This window comes from Pinus tabuliformis, chromosome 6 (assembly GCF_031772625.1).
Source record: "Pinus tabuliformis cultivar Carrire ecotype Pingquan chromosome 6, CPIR1, whole genome shotgun sequence".
Lineage (NCBI taxonomy): Eukaryota > Viridiplantae > Streptophyta > Pinopsida > Pinales > Pinaceae > Pinus > Pinus tabuliformis.
In genome coordinates this window covers 1,630,734,846-1,630,760,654 of record NC_142292.1, presented here as the reverse complement: position 1 = coordinate 1,630,760,654, position 25,809 = coordinate 1,630,734,846, and the positions used below count along the sequence as shown (strand labels likewise).

Genomic DNA, 25,809 nt, shown 5'->3' with positions numbered 1-25,809 from the left:
GATCATTTCAGCAATATGATAAGCCCAATAAAAACAAATGGAAGAAGACTGAAAGACATTGTAACTTTTGTAATCGAGATGGCCACTTAGAATCTAAATGCTTTAAGAAGATGGAAGCCTTGGAAGCCGCAATGAAGAAACATAACATCCATCTGGAGCCTACTTCAACTTCAACTTCCGGAACGGCATTTTCTGCATGTCATCGTCAATCATCTCAGTCTGGTTATGCATTAAATGTATCTTCTTCTTCTTCTCATTCTCATGAGTGGCTCATTGATTCTGGAGCCTCTTGTCACATGGCCAAAAACCAAGCCATGTTTTCTTCTTTAAATGATTGTAACACCAAAAATATATATGTTGGTGATGATAGATCTCTTAATGTTGTAGGGACTGGAACTGTTCATCTAGACAATGGTCAGTTCAATGATGTATTATGTGTTCCAAACTTATCCTGCAACCTTCTATCTGTCTATCAGATAACTCATTCAGGTGAAGGTAAAATTGTTGAATTTTCACCTCATGATGTTGTAATCAAGGATCTAAAAGATCCTAAACAGATTCTAGCTACTGGTCTTGCTGATGATTCCAAAAGGTTGTATAAGTTTCACAACTTTGGGTCATCCCATCTTCCCTCAGTATTTGTTGCTCATAATGATGAAGTGAGCAAACTTTGGCATGAGCGGTATGGTCACTTAAACTATCGCTCCCTTCAGCATCTATGTAAAGAAAACATGGTGACAGGTCTTCCTATGGTATCTTGCAAAGATGGTGTTTGTTCCGGATGTGTACTCGGAAAACATCATCGGGACAGTTTTGACAAACGTGCCTCTTGGCACGCCTCAGCCCCTTTACAGCTTGTGCACAGTGATTTATGTGGTCCTCTTCCTGTTGCTTCATTCTCTGGCTGCAAGTACTTCTTAACTTTCATTGATGATTTCTCTAGACGCACTTGGGTATACTTCTTAAAACTCAAGAGCGAAGTATTTACCACCTTTTTGGCCTTCAAAGCATTCGTTGAAAAACAATCTGGACATCAAATTCTTAAGCTAAGAACTGATAATGGTGGAGAATATGTTAAAAATGCATTCATCAACTTTTGCACCGAAAATGGAATTCAAATGCAACATACTGTTCCATACACTCCACAACAAAATGGTGTAGCTGAAAGGAAAAATCGCACTTAAAGGAAATGGCTAATTGTATGCTGCAATCTAAAGGACTCAGTCTTAGTTTTTGGGCCGAAGCAATTAATTGTGCAAATTATATAATCAATCGCACTCCTACTAAGGTTCTAGAGAATATCACTCCAGAAGAAGCTTGGAGTTCCATTAAACCAGATGTAAGTCACTTTCGTGTGTTTGGAAGTGAAGCATGGGCCCATATTCCAGATGAAAAGCATAAAGCTTTAGAACCTAAGAGTGAGAAATGTACTTTTGTTGGATATTCTGAAGATGTAAAAGGTTATAGACTTATTCCATTTAAGTCCAAAAATGTTATCATTAGAAGAGATGTAAAATTTGATGAAAATAAATCGGCCTGCGAGCCTAGTCCGGCGGATGTGCCACCTCTTCCCATCTCTTCTATCTTTGAAAACATTTCTTCTTCTGATGATGAAAGCGAGGATGATAATCCTTCCCCACCTTCTCAGGATCCTCAACTTCCAAGATGGGTCCGTGCTACTCGGGATGCAGCAGGTGATCTTGCCGGTGATCCTACAGATCAGCGACGTACACGTTCTCAGTTTGAAAGAGCCTCTTCTTTACTGGCTCAAGCTCCAGTGAATCATGATCCTGACACTTTTGCAGAAGCTTCAGGCCATCCACATTGGGAAACAGCTATGAATGAAGAATATCATTCATTGATGACAAATGATACATGGGATCTTGTTCCTCTACCAAAGGGACGCAAACTTGTTAGATGCAAATGGGTTTACAGAACCAAGTATGGACCAGATGGGAAAGTTGATAAACATAAAGCTCGTCTAGTTGCTAAGGGCTTTTCACAGGTTGAAGGCATTGACTACACTGAAACCTTCTCTCCAGTTGCCAAAATGAACTCTATCCGCCTTGTTCTTTCCCTTGCTGCCTCTTTAAAATGGGAAGTCCATCAAATGGATGTTAAATCTGCCTTCTTGCATGGGGACTTGCAGGAAGAAATCTATATGGAACAACCCATTGGCTTCATACAAACAGACTCCAGCCTCGTTTGTCGACTTAAGAAATCCCTTTATGGCCTCAAGCAAGCTCCTCGAGCTTGGTATGCCAAAATGGATAGCTTTCTTTTAGAATCTGGCTTTTCTAGGTGTCATTCTGACAATACTGTCTACACCAAGAAAGTGGGCAACTCTCTCATCATCCTTGTTCTTTATGTTGATGATCTTATTCTTACTGGTAGTGATCCCAACCTTATAAACCATGTGAAGTCCAGCCTTAAAAAGAAATTTGAAATGACAGACTTAGGACACTTACACTATTTTCTCGGTCTTCAAGTCTTGCAATCCCAAGAGGGTATTTTCCTTTCCCAGTCCAAGTATGCTTGTGATATTCTTCGTCATTTTCACATGGAAGACTGTAAGCCAGCCCCTTCTCCCTTTCAGTCTGGAGTCAAACTTTCAGTCTCTTGTACTTCTCCTGAAGTTGATGCTACCTTATACCGTCAACTTGTCGGAAAACTCTTGTATTTAACCCATACTCGTCCTGATCTTTCCTTTGTTGTTGGCCTTGTTGCTCGTTTTATGCAAAACCCCCGTGAAAGTCATTGGAAAGCAGCTAAAAGAATACTTCGTTATGTTCGAGGTACAGTACAGTTTGGGATTCATTACAGTGCCAAAGCAGCTCCTCTGTTAGTTGGTTTCACTGATTCTGATTGGGCTGGTGACCTTGATGATCGGAAGTCTACTGCCGGTTATGTCTTCACTCTTGGTTCAGGACCTATTACATGGGCTTGTAAGAAACAGGCTGCCATTTCTCTTTCGTCAGCAGAAGCAGAGTATCGTGGTGCCGTGGAAGCTAGTAAGGAAGCCTTGTGGCTTCGTCAGATCCTATCAGAGTTTGGCTTTGAGCAGCAGCATCCAACCACACTTTGGTGTGATAATCAAAGTGCCATTCAGCTATGCAAAGATCCAGTCCAGCATCAGCGCAGCAAACACATTGAACTACACATGCACTTCATCAGAAAGCTCATTCATGACCATGTTCTTGAAGTGCAATATTGTCCAACGGATGATCAGGTTGCAGACATCTTCACAAAGGCTCTCACAGAGGCGAAGTTCACTAAACTTCGATATATGCTTGGAGTTCAGGAAGTTGTCACTAAGGGGGGATAGGCTCTAGTGCCTCCTTCCTTCTCCTATTGTGTCATATTTGTAAATCCTTCAATCCTATCCCAAGTTGTTCTTAAGGGGGGATGTTAGGATATTCCGACACATAGGATATAGTTAAGTTCAACTTGGTCTAGTATAGAGTTAGGTTAGAGTTAGGTAAAGTGTGTTTCTTTACCGTTGTACATTTTGTAACTTACAATCCGACGGTCACGATATGTAGTGATCCGACGGTTCACTCTCACCTCGGTATTACCGACACTTGATCCGTGGCTTGACACCCGATTGGTCCATGAGTTCTATTTAAAGCGCATGGAGGGTCATTGTTCGGGTAATCCGTGCATGAGAGAAGCTTATGTAAATTTTCATTCTTTGATTAATAAATTGTCTGTACCCACGTTGGGACAGGCCGTGGACTGTTTCCCTCCTTGCACTCTGAGGGTTTTAACCACGTCAAAAATACTGGTGTATTGATTTGAGATCTGGTTGTGAGCGGTGTCCTTTTGGTATTCTTCTGTGGAACTTACCCTGTAAATTCCTACAAGCATGTCGTAATCAATTGTCAACCGCATTGACACAGTACATGCCTTTTGGAACAGTCTTTATTGACGAGGGCCGACTGACTTAAAAACGTGCTTTGCCTTCCTTTTTAGTGTTCTTACTTGTTCATCTCCAGATTGAAGCATGGCTCGCAGCTTTTTGGTTACAATGGTACAACCAAGTAATTGTTCTATTTGTTCTCTTCTCTGGCTGTGGACAGTAATCTGCACTCACAAGTCAATATCAATTAAGGCCCAGCTCATACCAGTGATACACCATACAATAAGAGTTGATGTTTGACGGATTTATAAAATAAATGAATCCCGGTCCAATGCAAGAACTTCAAAATGGTGAACCAAACTTACAAGCAAGAACATTCGCCTCAACACCTTTGTCTTTAGCTCCTCCTCCGACTCCTTTCAAGCCTGTCACCAGCGTTTCATTATTTGAAGCATTACCCTGCTAAAGTGATTTCAATCTAACATCCTTGGAATTTTGCTCGAGTCATTTGCCAATTTGTTTTGAAAGATTAGCTTGCTGATCACTCTTTGTTTTTCGTCTCTGCCATTGGCAAATGTCTGTAGCAAATGCAGAGACAAAATATTGCTTCTGTCAGCATCAGTCCCTCAAATAGGTGCTAATTTGCTAGATAAGCATTGGAACAGAGGATTCTTTCAACAATACTACAATTTCCCAAACATGCCAAATGCCAAAATCCTATCACTTACTCAAAATTCACTGAGAGATTTACACGGAACAAAAAAAAATAGAGCGCAAAATCACATGACTCAGTCTCGACAACGACTTGTCTCGAAAATGAATATTAACTGCTACCTAACTATATTGACAAGTTGATTCAAGGTGGGAAGAGGGGAAGAGGCATGTTAAGGCACCCACTTCCTATTTGGCATTTTCAAAACATTCCTGATGTAAGCCCTGCAGGAAACAATGGATAATGGATGTCGTGGTTGTGCAGTGTACTGAATAGCTGAAAGGGTTGGAGTACGTACTGATACATGAAAGGATTTAAAGGGGAACAATTTAAGCCATGTACTGTATAATGCATTTGAAATGGATAACTGTTACAGCTTGTGAACTTCACAAGTGATGCTTTGCAAAATAGTGTTACAAAGCACTTGGAAATTCTTACAAACTGTTCGAATTACATAGCATTATCCAAGAACTTGTAAAAAAGAGGATGGACTTCAACTATACCACAAGCTCTGGCAATCATTGATGTATGGCAACTTGAGCCATTTAGGATTACAAAGCACTTGGAAATTCTTACAAACTGTTCGAATTACATAGCATTATCCAAGTACCTGTAAAAAAGAGGATGGACTTCAACTATACCACAAGCTCTGGCAATCATTGATGTATGACAACTTGAGCCATTTTGCTTCCTAAATAAGTATAGACATCCTAGTACTGGATGAATTCATTAGGGTTAGCAGTAGGCTCCAATGCCCAACCTTCCTGCATTAGTTGAACCTGGCTCACTTTATCAGGATCAAGAGTAGCTCCAATGCCCAACTTTGCTGAAGCTCTGGCACTCATTGATGTATTATAACTTGATATTATTTGCTTTGTATGATGTATAAACAACATAACAGTGGCTCACTTCACTAGGATCAATAGTAAGCTCCAATGCTAACCTTCCCGCACTAGTTGATCTTGGCTTCCGTATGGATTTTTTCCAGTTTCTACATCACAACTTGCATATTAGGCAAAGGGGAGTGGAATACAATCACCAACCTATATGACTTGGTCGGCTCCCTTTCATCAACTTCTGTGGCTTTCTAAAGGTTTAACTTTGGAAAACTTTGCAACTCTTGCAAGCATATATAAAAATGGAACACTATAGGATATCCAGAGGGCTCAGAAGGGGTATGCCACCCACTTCCTATTTGCATTCAACAAAACATTCTTATTATAATCCCTAGTGGAAAAAATGGATATGACGCTAACACGGGATAGATGTGACGGTTGAGCATTCCATTGAGCAGCTAGATGGTTCAGAGTAGGCATTAATAAATGGAAACATTGAGAAATTGATGAATACTGCATACAAGGATACCACATTTGCTGCAAAGGACTGAGATGTCATTCAATTGATCTGAACTGTGTACTCAACGCCAGAGATTTGTGTTGTTGTAACAGTAGTATAGGCTGACTCCCTTTCATCATCTTGTTGCCTGGCCCTCTAAAGGTTTAACTTTGAAAAACTTCCTAACTCTGTACTCAATGCCAGAGATTTGTGTTGTTGTAACAGTAGTATAGGCTGACTCCCTTTCATCATCTTGTTGCCTGTCTCTCTAAAGGTTTAACTTTGAAAAACTTTGTAACTCTTCTGGGCATATATAAAGTAGAGAAATCACTATAGGATATCCAGAGGGCTCAAAAGGGAGTATGCCACCCACTTCCTATTTGCATTCAGCAAAACACTCTTATTATAATCCCTAGTGGAAAAAATGCATATGAATGCTAACAGGAATAGATGTGGCAGTTGAGCAGTCCGCTGAACAGCTAGATGGATCAAAGTAGGCATTGATAAATGGAAACACTGAAAATTTGAAGAATACTGCATACAAGGATACCACATTCGCTGCAAAGGACTGAGATGTCATTCAATTGATCTGAACTGTGTACTCAACACCAAAGATTTGTTGATTTGTTTTGTTGTAACAGCCATTCATCATCTTGTTGCCTGACTCTCTAAAGGTTTAAGTTTGAAAAACTTTGTAACTCTTCCAGGCATATATAAAAGTAGAGAAATCACTATAGCATATCGGCTCAAAAGGCGGTATGCCAACCGCTTCCTATTTGCATTCAGGAAAACATTCTTATTATAATTCCTAGTGGAAAACTTGGATATGAATGCTAACAGGGGATAGATTCTTATTATAATTCCTATTGGAAAACATGGATATGAATGCTAACAGGGGATAGACGTGGCAGTTCAGCAGTCCACTGAACAGCTAGATGGGTCAGAGTAGGCATTGGTAAATGAAAACACTAAGAAATTGATGAATACCGGATACAAGGATACCGCATTGGCTGCACAGAACTGAGATGTCATTCAATTGATCTGAACTGTGTACTCAACACCAAAGATTTGTGGTGTCGTAACAGCCCTTTCATCATCTTGTTTCCCAGTTCTCTAGAGGTTTAACTTTGAAAAATTTTGTAGCTCTTCCAGGCACATATAAAAGTAGAGGAATCACTATAGGATATTCAGAGGGCTCAAAAGGGGGTAAGCCACCCACTTCCTATTTGGATTCAGGAAAACAGTCCTATTATAATCCCTAGTGGAAAAAATGGATATGAATGCTAAGTTGCTAACAGGGGATAGATGTGGTGGTTGAGAAGTCCACTGAGCAGCTAGATGGGTCAGAGTAGGCACTAATAAATGGAAACACAGAAATTGATGAATACCATATACAGGGATACCACATTGGCTGCATAGCGCTAAGATGTTATTCAATTGATCTGAATGTGTACTCAACACCAAAGATTTGTGTTGTTGTAACAGTTGCTGTGTTGTTCATATGCTTTGCAGATGACTAGGAGTTTCTTTGTGAAACTAAGAACCATTGAGGAGGTTTTTGAGTAGACGATTATGGAACTTCTGAACGAGGCAAACTTAGTGTACAATTATACATCAATGGAAACAAATAAGGCAACAAGCTGCTACAGTCAAAAGAAGTAACTATTCGACCAATAGATTTGTGCTACAAAAAGTTGAGTTGTCATTGAATTGAACTGAACTGTGTTTTCAACACCAAAAATTTGTGCTTTGTTGATGACTAGGAGTTTTTTTTGTGAAACTGATGACCATTAAAGAGGTTTTTGAGTAAAAGCTTCTGGAATTCCCTAAGCAGAGGCAAGCTTTGTGTACAATTATATATCAAATGGAAAACAAAAAATGCAACAAGTTGCTACAATCAAAAGAAGTACCTATTAGACCAATAGATGGCTGTTACATGGAGGATTCTTTTTGCCAATCCAGCTCCAGCTAAACTATACATAGTTTCATTGTCATAAGCTTCATTGAAAGCCCAAAACTGTAATATCTTTTGCAAACGAGATTGGTTTGCATCTTTTTGAGGATTGTGATAGATCTTCGCAAGCATGGATCCCAACAGAGGTAACACCGTACGAGCCTCAAGGTGATAAAGGAGATAAAGCAAGAGCCATGTTGTCTAGCTCCTTTGGATTGATGCGGTGCAAATCACTGGCGAAATAGAACACAGTTAACGTTAATATTGGAACTGTGCTTTATCATGAACATAATAGAGCCATATACAGACCACCAAGTATTAATCTGAAGCAAAGCAAAATAGAGAAAAATACAAACCCCCAATTGCTAATCCAACGCAAAGCTAAATAGTCAGTCCACCTATTAATGCACGTCAGCCTAACCATCATATCCTATTAATAAGGAAAACAACATCTTTGGCAAACACCCAAAATTTTGCAGCAATTTCAAAGTGCAGCCATCCCCCTTCTTCAGTATATATCATGGATAGTCAAGCCAACGATTTATTGGTTCACTCGTGAGATTGATCAAGAGGCCATCCCTTCTTCAGAATATATCATGGATAGAAGCCAATGAGGCATTGGTTCACTCATGAGGTTGATCAAGAGTAACAGGTTCCATCCCTGCTATGTTCTGCCCTGGTCGAATGGCATGAGTTTTAGGAGGTAAATAAATACCCCAGTATATCTGTTCTTTATAAAAACTGTAATGTACAAATACCCCTCAAATTGCATGTTTTAAATCAGAAAGAGAGAGATGAGAGATGTACTGAAAGTCATTATATGGAAAAACAAGAAACCAAAATCTTGATACGGAACTTCCAAAAACATTATCTTACATGCTTGTTTGCTAAAATTGATTCATAATTATTACAAAACTAATTGCTCAACAGTATCGATGCGAATACCAGCTGTAACAAGTTGTTGACAACAATATAAAGAAGGGAGGCTTGCACAAGTGGTCACTGGAAGCTGTCATAGGTCCACGATGGTAAATAAATTTGGTCACTTAACCTCAATCCAACATGATCAAGGGGAAGGACCATGAGGATAATTTGGTCACTTTACCTCAATCCAACATGATTTAGGGGAAGGACCATGCACCTTCATGATATGAAAGTTATAGTATGTTAGTTTTTGTAGCATCGGATGTGTTCTAGCCACGAAATTTGGTGGAGAGGTTAGAATACATGAGATCTCCAAAACCCAATAATCGTTTCTGGAAATTCCACTCAGAGACGACTTAATTAGATTATTAGCCGGTTTTTAACTATTTCCTAAGTCTAAACTTACGGAATATGGCTAATTAATCAGAATTAATTAAGTCAAGATGAGGATTCTTTAAAAACTCACACAGATCGATCCACAAATGATCTGAGCCTGAGAATTCTCTAGAAACTCACACGGATCGATCCACAAATGATGTAAGCCATCGATTAAGATTTAACCTTAGCCGTTGGAGTCCCAACAGAAAGTATATAAGAAGGGATCGATGTGGTGATGGAAAATACACCAGAGTCACTTGGAGAATTAGATTTTCTAGAGTAGCAGCAGTCAGTTGCCGAAGAGTTCGAGCTTTCTTCTGCTCAGAGACAATGAGGGGCAGGGACAGTGATCCGAAGCAATGTTTTAAGACTCCGACTCCGACTCCGACTCGGCCGAGGATCGACTCCGACTCCGACTCCGAAACGGTAATGACTCGGCCGGCTCGATTTCAATGACTCGGTCGTTGTAAAAAATACATTAAATATTTATTTTTTTATAAAAAAACATAATTTTAAAGATTTTAAACATAATTTTAGAGATTTTCATTCATGTTTCCAAACACACCTACAACTGGAGTCCTTGCTGGCTGTGAGACTGAGGATGGTGGATTGGGATCTGCATTCAACTGAACAGCATGTTCAAGTTCAATTGATGTCTCGATATCTAAATCTAAATCAAGATCCTCATCAAGATCAAACTCTGCTGGACGACTCTCCACTACCCAATCTCATGTTGGATCAATGTCTTCCAACACAATGGGATCTGAATCAGGTCTTTTGTTCAGCAAATGGTTTCGTCTGAGCCGGAGGTTGTATTGGACATAAACTAGATCATTTAACCGTTTTTGATCCAAACGGTTTCTCTTCTTTGTGTTACTTGGGAGCAGGAGCGAAAATGGGAGCGGGAGCGACATTTTCAGAAGCTCCTGGTTTGGGAGCGAATCCCAGAGGAGTTCGACAACCAATGTCACTAACATCAAGGTACATAGAGGGATTGGTGCTCTTGATTAAATAAGAGTTCCATACCCTAATACATGACAAAATTCAATCGAAACATTGCAATCCTCCAATCCTGAAATCCTGAAAAACTGATAAGTCTGCTGGATTTTGAATGAAATCTAAAATTCTACTTTCTCCATATGAAATCCAATGAGGCCGAAACCACTCTCAAACATCCTGAGTCATTTCATGGTAATGTTAAAAATTTAAGTAAAAGGATGAAAATGAAGATTAAGGAGAATGTCACTTTTACTTTAAGAATTTAACATTACCATGAAATTTGAATAGCATATCAATAGTAGAGAGCATTTGAGTGTGTTAAATAGGGTTTGGGAGGGGGAATGGACCCCAAATGACATTTAGCAAATTCATATAACACCTTGGAGTCCAAACCAATCAGAAATCACCTTAAAAATCCATTAAAAAAATATTAAATTGTTGTTTAACGTGTTCTGGGCCGGCTTTTTGTGACTCGGCCGAGTCATAACAGAAACGGCCGAGTTGGCCGAGTCAGCCATGACTCGGCCGAGTTGGCCGAGTCAGCCATGACTCGGCCGAGTCATTGAATCACTCGGCCGAGTCATTCAATGACTCGGCCGAGTCATGGCTGACTCGGCCAAACGTACCGTTTCAAAGGCCGAGTCATGGCTGAGGGTATCGGCTCGGATCAACTCGGCCGTTTCGGTATCGAAACGGCCGTTTTTTAAAACAATGATCCGAAGGAAGTTTTGTACACCTAGAGAGGCAACAGCAAGTGGCAGAAGTGATCCACGTAGAAGCAGCGTAAAGACTGCACAGAAGCTGACACAAAGCAGTTCGATTTAGTTTAGGAGGAAGTCGATTCAGTTTCCAGAAGTCGGGCAAGTCAACTTGAATGCCGGAGAGTCACTTCTAGCAGCAGAGACAGGCCAGACGGCTTGCTCAAAGGCAGATTCGAGCAAGATGTGTGAGAGGCAATGCAGTACGCTGGGGTTTGGAAGACCAGTTTTTTGTAAAAGCTAGTGTCAAGATTACTTGTGGGGTGAGAGAATTTTCTCTCTAATTATTTATGTCAGATACTTGCTGATTGGATTGCCAGTTGGGCATCCATAGATTCTACTCAAATTTCACTACTGCATAATAATAATAAAAAAACCTCACTGCTACATAGGTTTTACCAAGTTGGGCATCCATAAATTGTACTCAAATTTCACTACTACATAATAATAAGAAAAAAACCTCACTGCTACACAAGTTTTACCAAGTTGGGCATCCATAGATTGTACTCAAATTTCACCACTGCATAATAATAATAAAAAAACCTCACTGCTACACAAGTTTTACCAAGTTGGTTTTTTCCGGGGACAATTGTCCCAAAATAATGGTGTCATTTTTATTGTGTGTGTGTTAGTATTTTCTCAGTTTCCAGCACTATTATTTTCCGCAGTTTTATTTGTGAAGGTTGTAGTGTGTTTATTTCGATGTTGTCATAGCAAACTAAATAATTGATTTATCAGTTAGAAGAAACAATACCAGTTGTTGCAATAGGATTCCAATTGTAGAAATTTTCACATAATAACCCCAAGAGAAGGATCAGAAGCAGGTTGTTCCCCGCTACCATTATTAAATCACATTGTGGTGTAGGGGAGCCGGATGGAAGAATCGTAGCAAGTGCATGTGGATAAGGTGTTGAGAACGGAGATAAGCAATAACTTCGTTCTTATCATGCATTTGTTGGTTTTGTTGCCTGCTTTTATCTCCTCGTTGTCTAGTTAAACTCTAGTAAGTTTTAGTTGGTTTGTGTTGCTACGTTTTTGCTCATAGATATCGATGTTAATGCCAGCGTCCACGGGTAACAAGAACCTTATAAACAAGGAGGCTTGCACGAGTGGTTGCCAAAAGTGGTCACCCGTCATTGGTATAATAGGGCAAATATGTGTGGGAACACCACTCCAAACTAGCATGACTGAACAAGGTTAACGAGCATGCACCCTCATGATATGACAAGGATAGAACTTAACCCCAAGAGAAGGATCTGAAACAAATTGTTTCACCCTCTGCCAAAAATGAAGGCTAGAAATCACATTATTGAATACGGTAGCAGGATGGAAGAATCATACCCACTGCAAATAAATAAGGTGTAAGCTAAAATATTTGTTTCTTTTTAGGCTCACCTTCATCTCCTCGCTATCTACTTAGAGGCCCTCTCTGGTTTTAGGCTTTAGTTGGTTTACGTTACCCAGTGTCTCTCAGGCTTAGTCTCAAAACAAGCACCTACTTGGAATCATTAAATTCAGTGTTGTAAAGTATAGGCATTACACTTGCCATCCTCCCTGCCCAGGGGAGATTGTTAGCTCTAAGTGTAGGATGTTTGTTCACCCTCAATAGCTAAGAGGTTGGTCTCAAATTGCTTTCAACTAGTTAGTGCATTTCTCCATTATTCGAATGCTCTATTAACATACCTACTTGATTTAAGCTCCCTCTGGTACCTAGACTATAACAAGGTAAAGGTGCATTTGGGAGTATGGGAGGAATGACAAAAGGTAGTTGATCGCTATAGAACACACATTGAGGCCCAAATAAAGTTGATTGATGAATTGTAAAATAATGTATATAGGATAAGCTCTGAAGGGAGTCCCAAAGTAATGTTGAAATCTAACCCTATCCAAAAGCTTTGCATCCTAGAGAGGGAATGCACTCTTTCCCAACCTTTCATGAAGGCCAAATTTTTCTACTCATTGCTATATTGCCTTGCTAGAGCAAGTCCATGTCAATCATGCATTCCTCCATCAATGAGGCACTTTATAATATAGTGATGAAAGGAGTCCATGGTGCTTTTGGCTCCTTCATGCAAGATGTAGAGGTGAAATTTGACACAAAGAATTGTATCCAAGGGCTTAAGAAGAATTTAGGCAACATGAAATCCATGGAGCAGGTTATGGAGTTGAAAGGCCAAATATGTCACTCCAAGGGCTTAAGAAGAATTTAGGCAACATGAAATCCATGGAGCAGGTTGTAAACATTATGAAGTTGAAAGGCCAAATTTGTCACTCCACAGAAAATGTGGGACTGAATGACACAAGTGATAAGCCCACAACATCCCGTGGCATGAAGAACTTAGTGCCCCTCCCAATCACAAATGAAGACCAAGCTTGAAAATTATCCCAGTCTAGTTGGTGCTCTTATAAACTAGATAGAATCTTAAGTTTGTGAACTGGATAATTGGATGTTTGGAGTCTACAAACTTCAGAGTTTATGGCTTCTCGGGGCCTTAGTCAAGGCTTCCCCTTGTCACTTTTTTTGTTTCTTAGTTGCAATAGCCCTAAGCAGATTGATTCTAGAGGCAAAGAGGGTTGGGCAATTCAATGGAATCAATTTAGCAGGCAGAGTTGTAACTCATTTGTTGTTTGTGGATGACATTCTCCTCTTTGGAGAGGTACCTTGTGAGAATTGAATTGTCTTGAGATCATCTTGGAAACCTTTTGCAAGAAAATGGGAACGGATGTTTGATCCCAGGCCTAGCCCGGATCACTCCAAAGAGTTACCAATCCACCATGGTTTTAAAAATAAAATTAAATTAACAAAAAAAAAAAGAATTCCAATGAAGCTTCAGCCTCTTAAAAGTCTTATTTGTTGTTTAGTGGGATAACTGAAAACTTGAAGATGAGGTTAAGCCAGCTAGTTCCAATGAAGCTTGAGCTTCTTGATAAAGAAAGTATCTGGGGAATAACTTAAAACCTAATAATTACAAAATAGCTAATTGGTTATGGCTAGTTAAGAAGATTGAAGGATGAATCAATTGTTGGTTCCATTGAAGCTTCAGCCTCTTGATAAAGCAAGTATCTGGGGATTCACTTAAAACCTAGTGATTACAAAATAGCTAATTGGATATGGCTAGTTAAGAAGATTGAAGGACGAACCAGATGTTGGTGTCATCATTGAGTGTTCAAGGGAGGGGAAAATTTGATTATTGTTAAGTTGCTTCTTGAGAGCATACTTCTTTATTGGTTATCTATCGAGAATGGCCCAAAATCAATCTTGGAAAAGGTTAGAAAGAAGTTTTCAAGCTTTTTGTGGTCAAGTAGCAAGGGAGGGGAGTGCTTTCCCCTTCGCAAGTGGTCAATGATTGCAAATAAATAAGGGAATGGTGGTTGAAGGTTAAAGAACTTGCAAGCGTTTGGAAAAGCGTTGACCAAAAAAATTCTTTGGAGGTGTTTGTTTAAACAGGGTCTCTGAGGGAAGGTAACGAGGGTCAAGTATTTGGAAAATAGGCATCTGGAGGAGAACATTAGGCTTGAGCCTAAATATTCAAAAGGTGCCTCTAACATGTGGAGAGGTTTATTCAAAGCTTTTGAAATCTTAAATCCATGGGTCATTTGAAAAGTTGGTAATAGATCCATCATCCAATGTGAAGGTGGGAGGACTCGTGGATCAGATGTCAAAGGAACTTTTTGCTTTTAGATCCCCTAAGGAGGCACCTTCACAATAGGAGGGTAACTTCTCTTCAAAATGCTTCAAGCGCTGCAATGCCTAGTACAGGAATTCAAGATTGGAAATTTGCTAAAGATATGGAACTACAATGTCATTTGGGATGTGAATGGTCCCAATATATGTTATTGACCTTAAACATAGCACGATTTCTCTTGTGGAGCAAGAAAATGAATTATTGTTGATTTTTCCATGCGCCCTAGGTCTGGTCTAGACTCTATACCCTAGCTAGGAACACAAACACATTAGTAGTGCCCAAAAATAAACAACTTTTCTCAACTGAATATAATAGCAAACAAATCAATACCAGTACACAATATTTATGGCCCAAAACACATTCCTTACTAGTCCTTAAATAAGAAAACCCTAGGTCTCCCATACTAGGGATCACGGCCCTTTACAAACCCCAGTACAAAGCTAATATACGCAATCAATCCTTTGACCAATCCAACTAGGGTTGAGGCCTAGTCCATCAGGCTCTCATCTGCATAATAAATAAATACAATCAGTTGTCCTTCGCCTACAAAAATACAGTCAGTTGTCCTTCACCTACAAAAATACAGTCAGTTGTCCTTCGCCTACAAAAATACAACCAACAAGAACTTGACTCACCTAGGCTAGTTTCCTTTAGCCCACAGTCATTATAAAAGCCTTGTTGTGCCTTTTTGTCATCCCTACCAATCCTTTAGTAGGCCTCCAACCTTTGCCAACCCTGTCTAGATCTCTACCAACTCTCCTTTGTTGTGTCAGCCAGGCCTTTAAACTAGGGATCCCCTGCCCTAACAAGGCTATGACCAGCTCCAACACTAATTGCAGCCTTCCACAACGGCCTCAACCTCCTTTGCTTTGTCCTCACCCTAGGGTTCTAGGCTATGGCCTACCCTAATAGGCCTCCCTTAGCCTTCACGATTCCTACAGCAACACTAACCAACCTCCTTTTCAACTCAGCTTGCCTTATTAGTTATGGCCTGCATCAACCTCAATCTTAGCCTCCTTCCTAGACACTCAGCCCTTCCTGCGGCCTTCATTCACAGTCTTTAGCCCTCGGTTCTAGGTATGTGGCTCTCTTCTTGCTGTCCAAACCAACAACAAAACATGGCTTCCTTGATCAGACTTTAGCCCTCCTCAGATACGATAAATCAGCACTCAAACTAGGGATCGGTCCTCCTAATCTAGCTAGAACAAACCTCAAATCACTCCCACTGCAGCCTACTCCTTCACTAAACAAAGCACAAACTCAGCCTTCTCCAATGCTTGTTGCTTCTTCTCTACGACTACCTATGGCTACTAAGCCTCTCCATTGGCTTATATATATACCTTTCCCGTAGGTGACTTAGGAGCCCACTTTGTCCTTCAAGAGACCCCACTTCACCACTCAACAACAAATTAAAATATAAAATTACTTTCCATGGGTTCCAAGCAATGTTGCACGAAGCGGGGACGTTTTTTGGAAGTGGGGACACGGAAGCGCCATTTTCCAAAAATCTAGGAAGCGAAGCATCTGCGGAAGCGTCTGCAATATATATATCTATATATATCTATATATATATATATATATATATTATATTTATATTTTTTGCATTTATACTCAAAACAAACATCCCAAATACCAAATTAGTTGTAGAAGACATGAAAACATGCATATTTTTGCATAAATCAAGATAGATATAACATCCATTGTACATTAATGATTAATTATTCGAGCATCAACCATTTAGATGCATCAACCATCTAGAATCTAGATTCTTCTCCTCTTGTCTAGCCTTTGCCTCTACCTCGATTGTCTAGGGATATTAGTCAACATTACCCAATTTTGATCAAACCACCTAATTCAAGACTTAAAATATGGTAGAAAAAGCTTAACATGCTTGATCGATGATTTTGACTTGATTGAAAGGTAATTTTTTGCTAAGGGCGTGCCGCATGACAAAGGAGTTCAACAATTAACACCACCAACACTAGGGTACATATAGGGCTTGGTGCTCTTGATTAAATGCTAATCGCATACCTTCATACTTGATATAATCTAATGAAATGCCACAATCCCATTAATCCTGAATTCCTGAAAATTGTTAAATCTGCTGAATTTTGAATAGGATATGAAATTCTATTTTCTCCATATGAAGTCCAATGAGGCTGGAACCACTCTCAAACATCCTGAGTCATTTCATTGTAATGTTAAAAATTTAAGTAGAAGGATGAAAATGAAAAATGAAGGAGAATGTCACTTTTACTTTAAGAATTTAAACATTACCATGAGGGAGCATCTGCTATATTTATATTTTTTTTGGCCTTCATTCCCCACCCTAACCCAAGCTGGACCCACCCCCAACAAGCAAACTCACCTAAAATTAAAAAAAAAATGAAAAAAATGATTTTCTAAATGCTTTTCCGGAATCGTACGGAAGTGTACGCTTCACCCTCCGAAGTGCCACGCTTCGTACTACCGAAGCGTCGTACGAAGCGCGCTTCAGAGGAAAGCTTCCGAAATTTCCAGGAAGCGTCCAAAACAAGCGGAAGCGCGCTTCCGCCGAAGCTTCCTAGACTCTTCCGCATGGGACACGCTTCCGGGCTTGGAACTGGGGGGGGCGCTTCGTGCAACATTGGTTCCAAGCCCATTCCTTTGGGTCAAAACCCAAACTTTGGGTGTCTTTCCTACAAGCTTTCTTTTTGTAGGTTTTCTCTACTTGGAAATACCTTCCAAGCTACCCAAATTTCAACACTCCCTCTTAGTGAGGAAGGTATTTCCACCACTAGCTAGAAGTGGCCTTGCCTCTAAATCTGATCCACAACCACGTCCTTTTGGAAGACCAAGATCTTTGAAGATACCATACTCCTAGAAATCTCCAACTCCATGACTTTTCCTTGCATGGCCATGACTTTCCTTACATGTGCCACGTCTTCTCTTTGCATGATCATGACTTTCCTTGCATGGTTCATGACTATCCTTGCATGTACCATGACTTTCCTTGCATGCACCATGACTGTCCTTGCATGGTCTACGACTTTCCTTGCACGTACCACAATTGTCCTTGCATGGTTCGTGACTTTCCTTGCATGACCTAGAAGACTCTACTCTCTTGCTTGAACTTGAAGGTTAGACTTCCACTGGGTGGCTAACTCTCCTTTGTTGTCTCCCTTTGAAGCCAGACTCCCTTTGAACCTACACAACCGTCCCTTGGCACACATTGCTTTCCCTCCCAGGAATTGCTGCAACTGAACTTGTGTCCTTTCAAGGTCAATCCTGAGCTACAATTGAACACTAGGCCTAGTCTACTCTAGGTCACCGCAACTCAACTTTGCAAGTGTCCTCATCATCATGGGTCAAACACCTAATATGCACATGGCTCTACTACTGGATGTGCAACTTTGCAACCCAATGAAGAAATCATCTCGCAATCATCTTGCCATCCACATGAATCTATCTCGTCCAAGCCAAAGCACATGAATTGTCTCAACATACTTTGACAAGTCAACAGAAGTCCATCACCAGCAACCTGCCACACAACATATTGTTGTGCCGAGTACTCCACCAATCCACCAGAACTTGTTGAATTTCCACGACACTCAAGAATCTTGTTTGGGTCTTAAAATATCTAACACAAACACACTCAAATGCCACAACACTTATACTTTGTAGAGCAGAATATACAACATCAATGAATCAACTAGTGCACATGACAATTTTTAACTTTTTCAAACCCACTACTTGTTATATTACAATCTAGAATACAACAATCTTAGGGATCTTGTACCAAGGATCATGGCCCTTACATACAACCCTAATACAAGGACACAACTAGGGCTTGGTGTCGATCACTTTGACAACCAATCTACACTGAACAAGAAAACACTTGACCTACTTGCTAATGGTGGCCACGCTCAGCCCTTTCATTCCACGTGCCCTGAACACATTTGGTGGGTCCTTTTGCCTCCCAATTGTTGATCACTCCATCCAGCCACTATCAATGAATGCAACTCCTTTTGTGTCACTGAACTTTGGCTCATGGATCTTATCAATGAATGCAACTCATTTTGTGTCACTAAACTTTGGCTCATGGATCTGGCCACTAGTAGCTCACCTGCTCCATTAGGATGACTGTTCATCAAGTCTTCGAGAATTACCGTTACTTCACTAAAGTTTTCCCATCTGCAACTTCTGAACTAGGGCTCATAGATCTGCCTCCTAACAGCTCATTGACTCCTTTCATGAACGTGTACTTGAGGTCTGCATCCTGCACTGCTTCCTACACTGTTCACAACTTCGTTTGTGAACAGTGCTCACTCTTCCAAATTTGCCCACTTGTCAGCCTTCTTGTCACCTTAGAGTGTTGATCCTAGGGCCTACACATCTCTGCCCCATATCTGTGACAAATTAGCCTCTTCTGTCACTGTTTTTAGGGCCACTAAATCTGCCCACACACACAATCACTCCTTGATTGATCTAGGGCTACAAATACTTTGCCCTCAATTCTGCAATTTGTTCCTCAAATTGCACAGATCGATTGTTGCTCATGATCTATGAACAGGCTTCCATAAACCCTTCTTTCCACTCAATCCATCAACCCTCCTCTGCTTTAGTTCACCCTTAAAATGTTTCGACCTCACAAAGGACAAGCACATACACAAGACTTGTGTATACACCAGCGGCCCTAATCTTAGGAATACACCAACAAAACTAGCTTCTCCTTTAGGGTCTCAGCCCTTCCCTCCAAATTTGAACTAAGGCTTCACAAACTCAAACTACTTGATAGAGAAACATGGTTGTGACATCACTGGAATAGCCCCAATCTAGGGCCTGCAACTTCTGTCCTAAACTCTTCAAGACAACCCTCCATCACTTGGCATTGGATCAATCACGGGAGCCAAATCAACCATACCTTTCCTAAGACACCTTGTTGTACCATCTTAGAGACATTGTGTTATGTATTTCTCTGATTTTTCAGACCTCTTTTAGGGCACCTATTCCAGCTACAAGTGTGCCCCAAACTCGGCCTCCAATACTCTTTGTACCAGTGCCAAAACCCCTCTCACAAACCCCTTTTATCTTTGTGTTGATGTCTTTACTTGTGCAACCCTACTCCTGCATTAGATCAGGTATCTCGGCCTTCCAAGATGGAGCTTAGGCCTCTCCAAATCACATGTTGTAGGGTCTCGGCCCTGTTCTAAAGATCACCATCTTTGCAACCAAATCTATGAGGGTTTTGTACCAACATATGTAAAGATATACACTTCCAATTTCGACCTACAAATCTCCTAACTCGTTCAGATCAGATCTTGGAAGAAGAACTCCAACCTCGGCCTCCTTCAGCTTCCAACTGACTCTTTTAGGTTTGCGGCTCTTCAGACTTGGCCCCCTCCTCATCATCGAATGCCCTTGATGTACAAACTCAGCCTTACTTGCAGCCCATGCTTAGCCTTCAACTTGGCCTTTCCTTGGACTACATCTCTCCTAGCCTCATGATCAAATGAGCTCCTCCCACTTGATTCTCTAGCCTTCCCTTAGGCCTCTTAGGAACCCTCTAGATCTTAGGGGTTTTGTCCACTTAGACCTTAGGAAATATTAATTTTCCTTTTAATTTCTTTTTAGATTTTAAACCACATCTTGGGTCTAAAACCCCTCTACTTGGGTTCTTTGCCCACAAAGCCTTTTGTGACCAAACTTCTCACAAACCCAACTCCTAGGCTTGTGGAGTACCTCCCAAGCTACACAATTCAATAGAACTCCCATCCTACCTCGTCACCAAACCAGTCAAGGCCACATCTCCACGTTATTTGTTGAACCTTTTGTTCCATGGCACAAACCCAACTCCTAGGTTTGTGGAGTACCTGCCAAGATACACAATTCAATAGAACTCCCATCCTACCTCATCACCAAACCAATCAAGACCACATCTCCATGTTATTTGTTGAACCTTTTGTTCCATGTCTAGCCAACTCACTTGGCAACACTGCTTCTTCTTGCAACAGTCTCACAGCTCCCTCCTAGAGCTGACACTTGTGCACACTTTGATCTAGCTACCCTTCAAAGTAGCTCTCATACCATGTTGGAATTTCCATGCACCCTAGGTTTGGTCTATGCCCTAGCTAGGAACACAAACACACTAGTAGTTCCCAACAATAAACGACTTTTCACAACAGAATATAATAGTAAACATATCAATAACAGTACACAATATTTATGGCCCAAAGCATGTTCCTTATTAGTCCTTCAATAAGAAAACCTTAGGGCTCCTATACCAAGAATCATGACCCTTTACAAACCCCAGTGTAAAGCTAATATACACAGTCAATCCTTTGACCAATCCAACTAGGGTTGAGGCCTAGTCCATCAGGCTCTCATTTGCCCAACAAATAAATACAATCAATTGTCCTTCGCCTACAAAAATACAACTAGCAAGAACTTGACTCGCCTTGGCTTGTTCCTTTAGCCCACAGTCATCATACAAGCCTTGTTGTACCTTTTTTCAGCCCTACCAATGCTTTGGTAAGCCTCCAACCTCTGTCAGCTCTCCTTTGTTGCTTAAGCCAACCCTAAACCTGCTGTGAGTGCCCTTCTTCAACAACGGCTTGTTCCTTTAGGCCTTAGCCTTGCCCTAACTAGGTTGCAGCCAGCTCTAACACCACTTGTAGCCTTCCACAACAACCATGGCCTCCTTTGTTTTGTCCTAGGCCTAGGGTTGTAGGTTGCGACCCTACCCTAACAATCCTCCCTTAGCCCCCATTGCTGCTACAGCAACACTAACCAACTTCCTTTTCAGCTTGGCCTACCCTTATTAGTTATGGTTTGCATCAACCTCAAACACAGCCTCCTTCCCAATGTTATTAGAACTGGCCGGTCTGACCATTTCTGGCCCAAAACCAGTCCGAACCGGCCAGTTCAGGACCGTTTTTGTTTTGTTTGTATCTTCCCAGGTCAATGTAAACAATTTGCATTTTTTTATTTTTTTATTTTTTTCAATTGGTTGGCCTACTTCTAATTCTCCCCTAGGCCAACCTAATATTCAAGCCTATAGTCCTATTATTGCTATGCATTTCATGGTAATGTTAAACTCTTAAAGCAAAAGTGGCATTCTCCTTAATCTTTCATTTCCATACTTTTACTTAAATTTTTAACATTACCATGAAATGACTCGGGATGTTTGAGAGTGGTTTCAACTTCATTGGATTTCATACGGAGAAAGTAGAATTTTAGATTTCACTCAAAATCTAGCAGACTTAACAATTTTTCAGGATATCAGGATATCAGGATTGCGGGGATTGCAACATTTCCATTGGATTTTGTCATGTACGAGGGTAAGGAACTAGTATTAATAAAGAGCACCAATCCCTCTATGTACTTTGAGGCTAGTGGCAATGGTTGTTGAACTCCTCTGTCATGACTCTACTAAAAATATACCCATCACTCAAACAAAATCTTGACTTGACATGCTACGCTTTTTCTATCTTATTTTAATATTTAGAAGGTTATATTGATGACAAAGATCCCAATATAGGCAATGATTGCAAACTTAGCTGCTACTCATTCTTCAAATGAGGATGAGGAGGATGATCAAGATGATGATTCTGATGATGACATTGACAATTAGCACTTATAGGCTGTAGTTGTAGTATTGTAAATTATAGTATCATACTATCATGTTATTTTGGACTATAAATGCCTTTTAGAGCATGTTTTTTGATGTTTTTTGGTTTAGCGATGTTTTGCACTAAGTGTTATTTTGGTTATATGCTCTATTCCTTACTATATAAATGAGAACTTTTGCATATTTGTGTATAAATGGTTTGGATTCATATGGATGCACATGAATATATATGTTTTCTTTAAAATATGAATATTTTATGCGTTTTTGGTGAACAAGTTTTTTTCCTGTTCCCAATCCACAAGGTTTTTCGGTTCAATCACCGGTTCGGTTCTGATAACACTGCTCCTTCCTAGGCACTTCATGCAACCTTTTGTCAGTCTTCAGCCCTCAGTTCTAGCTTTGTAGTGCTCTTCTTGCTATCCAGACCAACAACCAAACTCGACCCTCTTGATCAGACTTTGGCTCTCCTAAGATTTGCTATACCAACCCTTAGTTCTAGGGTTGTAGTGCTCTTCTTGCTATCCAAACCAACAACAAAACTCGACCCTCTTGGTCAGACTTTGGCACTCCTTATATTTGTTATACCAGCCCTCAAACTAGGGCTCGGTCCTCCTGATCTAGCTAGAACAAACTTCAAATCACTTGCTCCAACTACGGCCTACTCCTTTACTAACCAAAACACAAACTCGACCTCCTTTTATGCTTGTTACTTCTTCTCTAGGGTTGCTTACAACTCCTTTGCTTGCCTAGGCTAAGTCCTTCTAGCCTCCTCTCTTACAAGTGAAGTCCTCCACACTTGTGATACCAAGTTAGGTAACTTAGGACCCCTCCTTGTTTCCAGAGACCACAAATTAGAATATAAAATTACTTTCCATGGGTTCGAAGCCCATTCCTTTGGGTCAAAACCCCAAGCTTTGGGTGTCCTGCTCACGAGCTCTCTTTTTGTGGGTTCTCTCCACTCAAAATACCTTCCGAGCTTACCCAAATTTCAACACTCCCTCTTAGTGAGGAAGGAATTTCGACCACTGCCTAGAAGTGGCCCTACCTCTAAATCTAATCTACAACCACGTCCTTCTAGAAGACCTGGATCTTTGAAGATACCATACTCCTAGAAATCTCCATCTTCATGACTTTTCCTTGCATGGCCATGAATTTCCTTGCATGTGCCACGTCTTCTCTTTGCATGATCATGACTTTCCTTGCATAATTCATGACTATCCTTGCATGTACTATGACTATCCTTGCATCTACCATGACTTTCCTTGCGTGCACCACGACTTTCCTTGCATGTTCTACGACTTTCCTTGCATGTACCACAATTGTCCTTGCATGGTATATGACTTTCCTCGCATAACCTGGAAGACTCCACTCTCTCGCTTAAACATGAAGGTTAGACTTCCACTAGGCAGCTGACTCTCCTTTACAGTCTCCCTCTGAAGCCAGACTCCCTCTGAGCCTACACAACCTCCCCTTGGCTCACTTTGCTTTCCCTCCTAGAAAGTGTTGCAACTGAACTTGTGTCCTTTCAAGGTCAATTCCGAGTTGTGGTTGAACACTATGCCTAGTCTACTCTAGACCACCACAACTCAACTCTGCAAGTGTCTTCATCCTCTTGGGTCAAACACCTCATATGCACATGGCTCCACTGTCGGATGTGCAACTCTGCAACCCAATGAAGAAATTATCTCGCCATCCACACGAAGCTATCTCGTCCAAGCCAAAGCACTCCTTACCAAGGCACTTGAACTATCTCAACATACTTTGACAAGTCAAAGAAAGTCCATCATCAGCAACCTGCCACACAACATACTATTGTGCATCGAGTTCTCCACCAATCCACGAGAACTCGCATCTTGCCTCGTCACCAAAGTAGTAAATACCACATCTCCATGTTCTCTATTGAACCTTTTGTTCCATGTCTAGCTAACTCACTTGGCAACATTGTTGCTTTCTGCAACAGTCTCACAGCTCCCTCCTAGAGCTAACACCTGTGCACACTCTAATCTAGTTGCCCTTCAAAGTAGCTCTAATACCATGTTGGAATTTCCACACACCCATAGGTTTGGTCTATGCCCTAACTAGGAACACAAACACACTAGCAGTGCCCAACAATAACAACTTTGCACAACGGAATATAATAGCAAACAGATCAATGACAATACACAATATTTATGGCCCAAAACACGTTCCTTATTAGTCCTTCAATAAGAAAACATTAGGGCTCCCATACCAGGGATCATGGCCCTTTACAAACCCCAGTACAAAGCTAATATACACAGTCAATCCTTTGACCAATCTAACTAGGGTTGAGGCTTAGTCCATCCCAACAAATAAATACAATTCGTTCTCCTTCACCTAAAAAAATACAACCAATAAGAACTTGACTCACCTAGGCTTGTTCCTTTAGCCCACAATCATCATACAAGCCTTGTTGTACCTTTCTATCAACCCTACCAGTCCTTTAGTAGGCCTCCAACCTCTGCCAGCCCTATTCAGATCCTTGGCAGCTATGTCTGTACTTCTGCCAGCGCTCCTTTCCTATTCTAACCAGGCCTAAAGCTGCTACGAGTGCCCTTCTTCAACAGCGACTTGTTCCTTTAGGCTTCGGCCTTGCCCAAACAAAGTTGTGGCCAGCTTTAACACCACTTGCATCTTTCCACAAGAGCCTTGGCCTCATTTGTTTTGTCCTCGACTTAGGGTTCTAGGCTACGGCCTGCCCTAACAAGCCTCCCTTAGCCCTCACTGTTGCTACAATAACACTAACTGGCCTCCTTTCCAACTTGTCCTGCCTTTATTTGTTGCGACCTGCATCAACCTTAGTCTCAACCTCCTTCCTAAACACTCGGCTGTTGGCATTATGATACAAGTATTGTCCTTGATGGCAACTCTACAGGTCAACTCAGTTTTGATAAGAGGCTAACAGGAATATTCAGAGGCAATAAGGCAGTGGTACAGAGGATCAGGAAGATGTAACTAAGGTCTATTAATCAGAATAAAGAAGTTGAAGGAAGAAGATGATGTAAGAGCAGTTTAAGAGATACCCACAAGTTCACTTAGTCCAAGCAGCGTATACACGTAAGTACTCAGAACAAAAATAGTGTATAATGTACACACGCACTCCCACAGAAGGCAAAGCGCGTACATGTTGAAAACCATGGTTTTGGTCTGAGGTATTTGGTCCAAGGTGTCTTTGGACCATGATATTGACCCTAGGTATTTAGTCTGAGGTATTCGGTCCATGGTATTTGATCAAAGGTATTGGTCCTAAGTGGATTCGATCCATGGTATTGAGAAAGGCCAAAAACTATATAAAGAAGAGAGAATCATAAGGCCAGATGTGCAAGTGAATAAGATTCTAAGAAATACTTCTATCTTAAATATATTTTATGTTGCAGGGTTATGTTTGGGACTAGATCTGAAATATTTATGTGCACCTTGAGTTCAATATTGGATCAGGGTCATGAAACCTGAAGACACTGTTGCCATGGGGACGGGGTAGCCCGACTTCCACAGGTCGTTCAACCTCCTAATGGTAATTGGGGTGCTTGCGCATTAATAGGCGTCAACGACTGTGTAGGAATAGGTATGGAGTGCT

General features: G+C 40.8%; 1 long non-coding RNA gene across 1 annotated transcript; it reads right to left on the bottom strand.

The window, feature by feature from the left end:
* Positions 1 to 3,910: 3,910 nt before the first annotated feature.
* LOC149265161 (uncharacterized) lies at positions 3,911 to 8,690 on the bottom strand. Its single transcript, XR_016250791.1, has 3 exons — positions 7,817 to 8,690; positions 4,225 to 4,437; positions 3,911 to 4,083 (listed from the first exon to the last, which is right to left on the bottom strand). It is a non-coding gene; the product is annotated as an uncharacterized LOC149265161 (long non-coding RNA).
* Between the last annotated feature and the right edge of the window lie 17,119 nt (positions 8,691 to 25,809).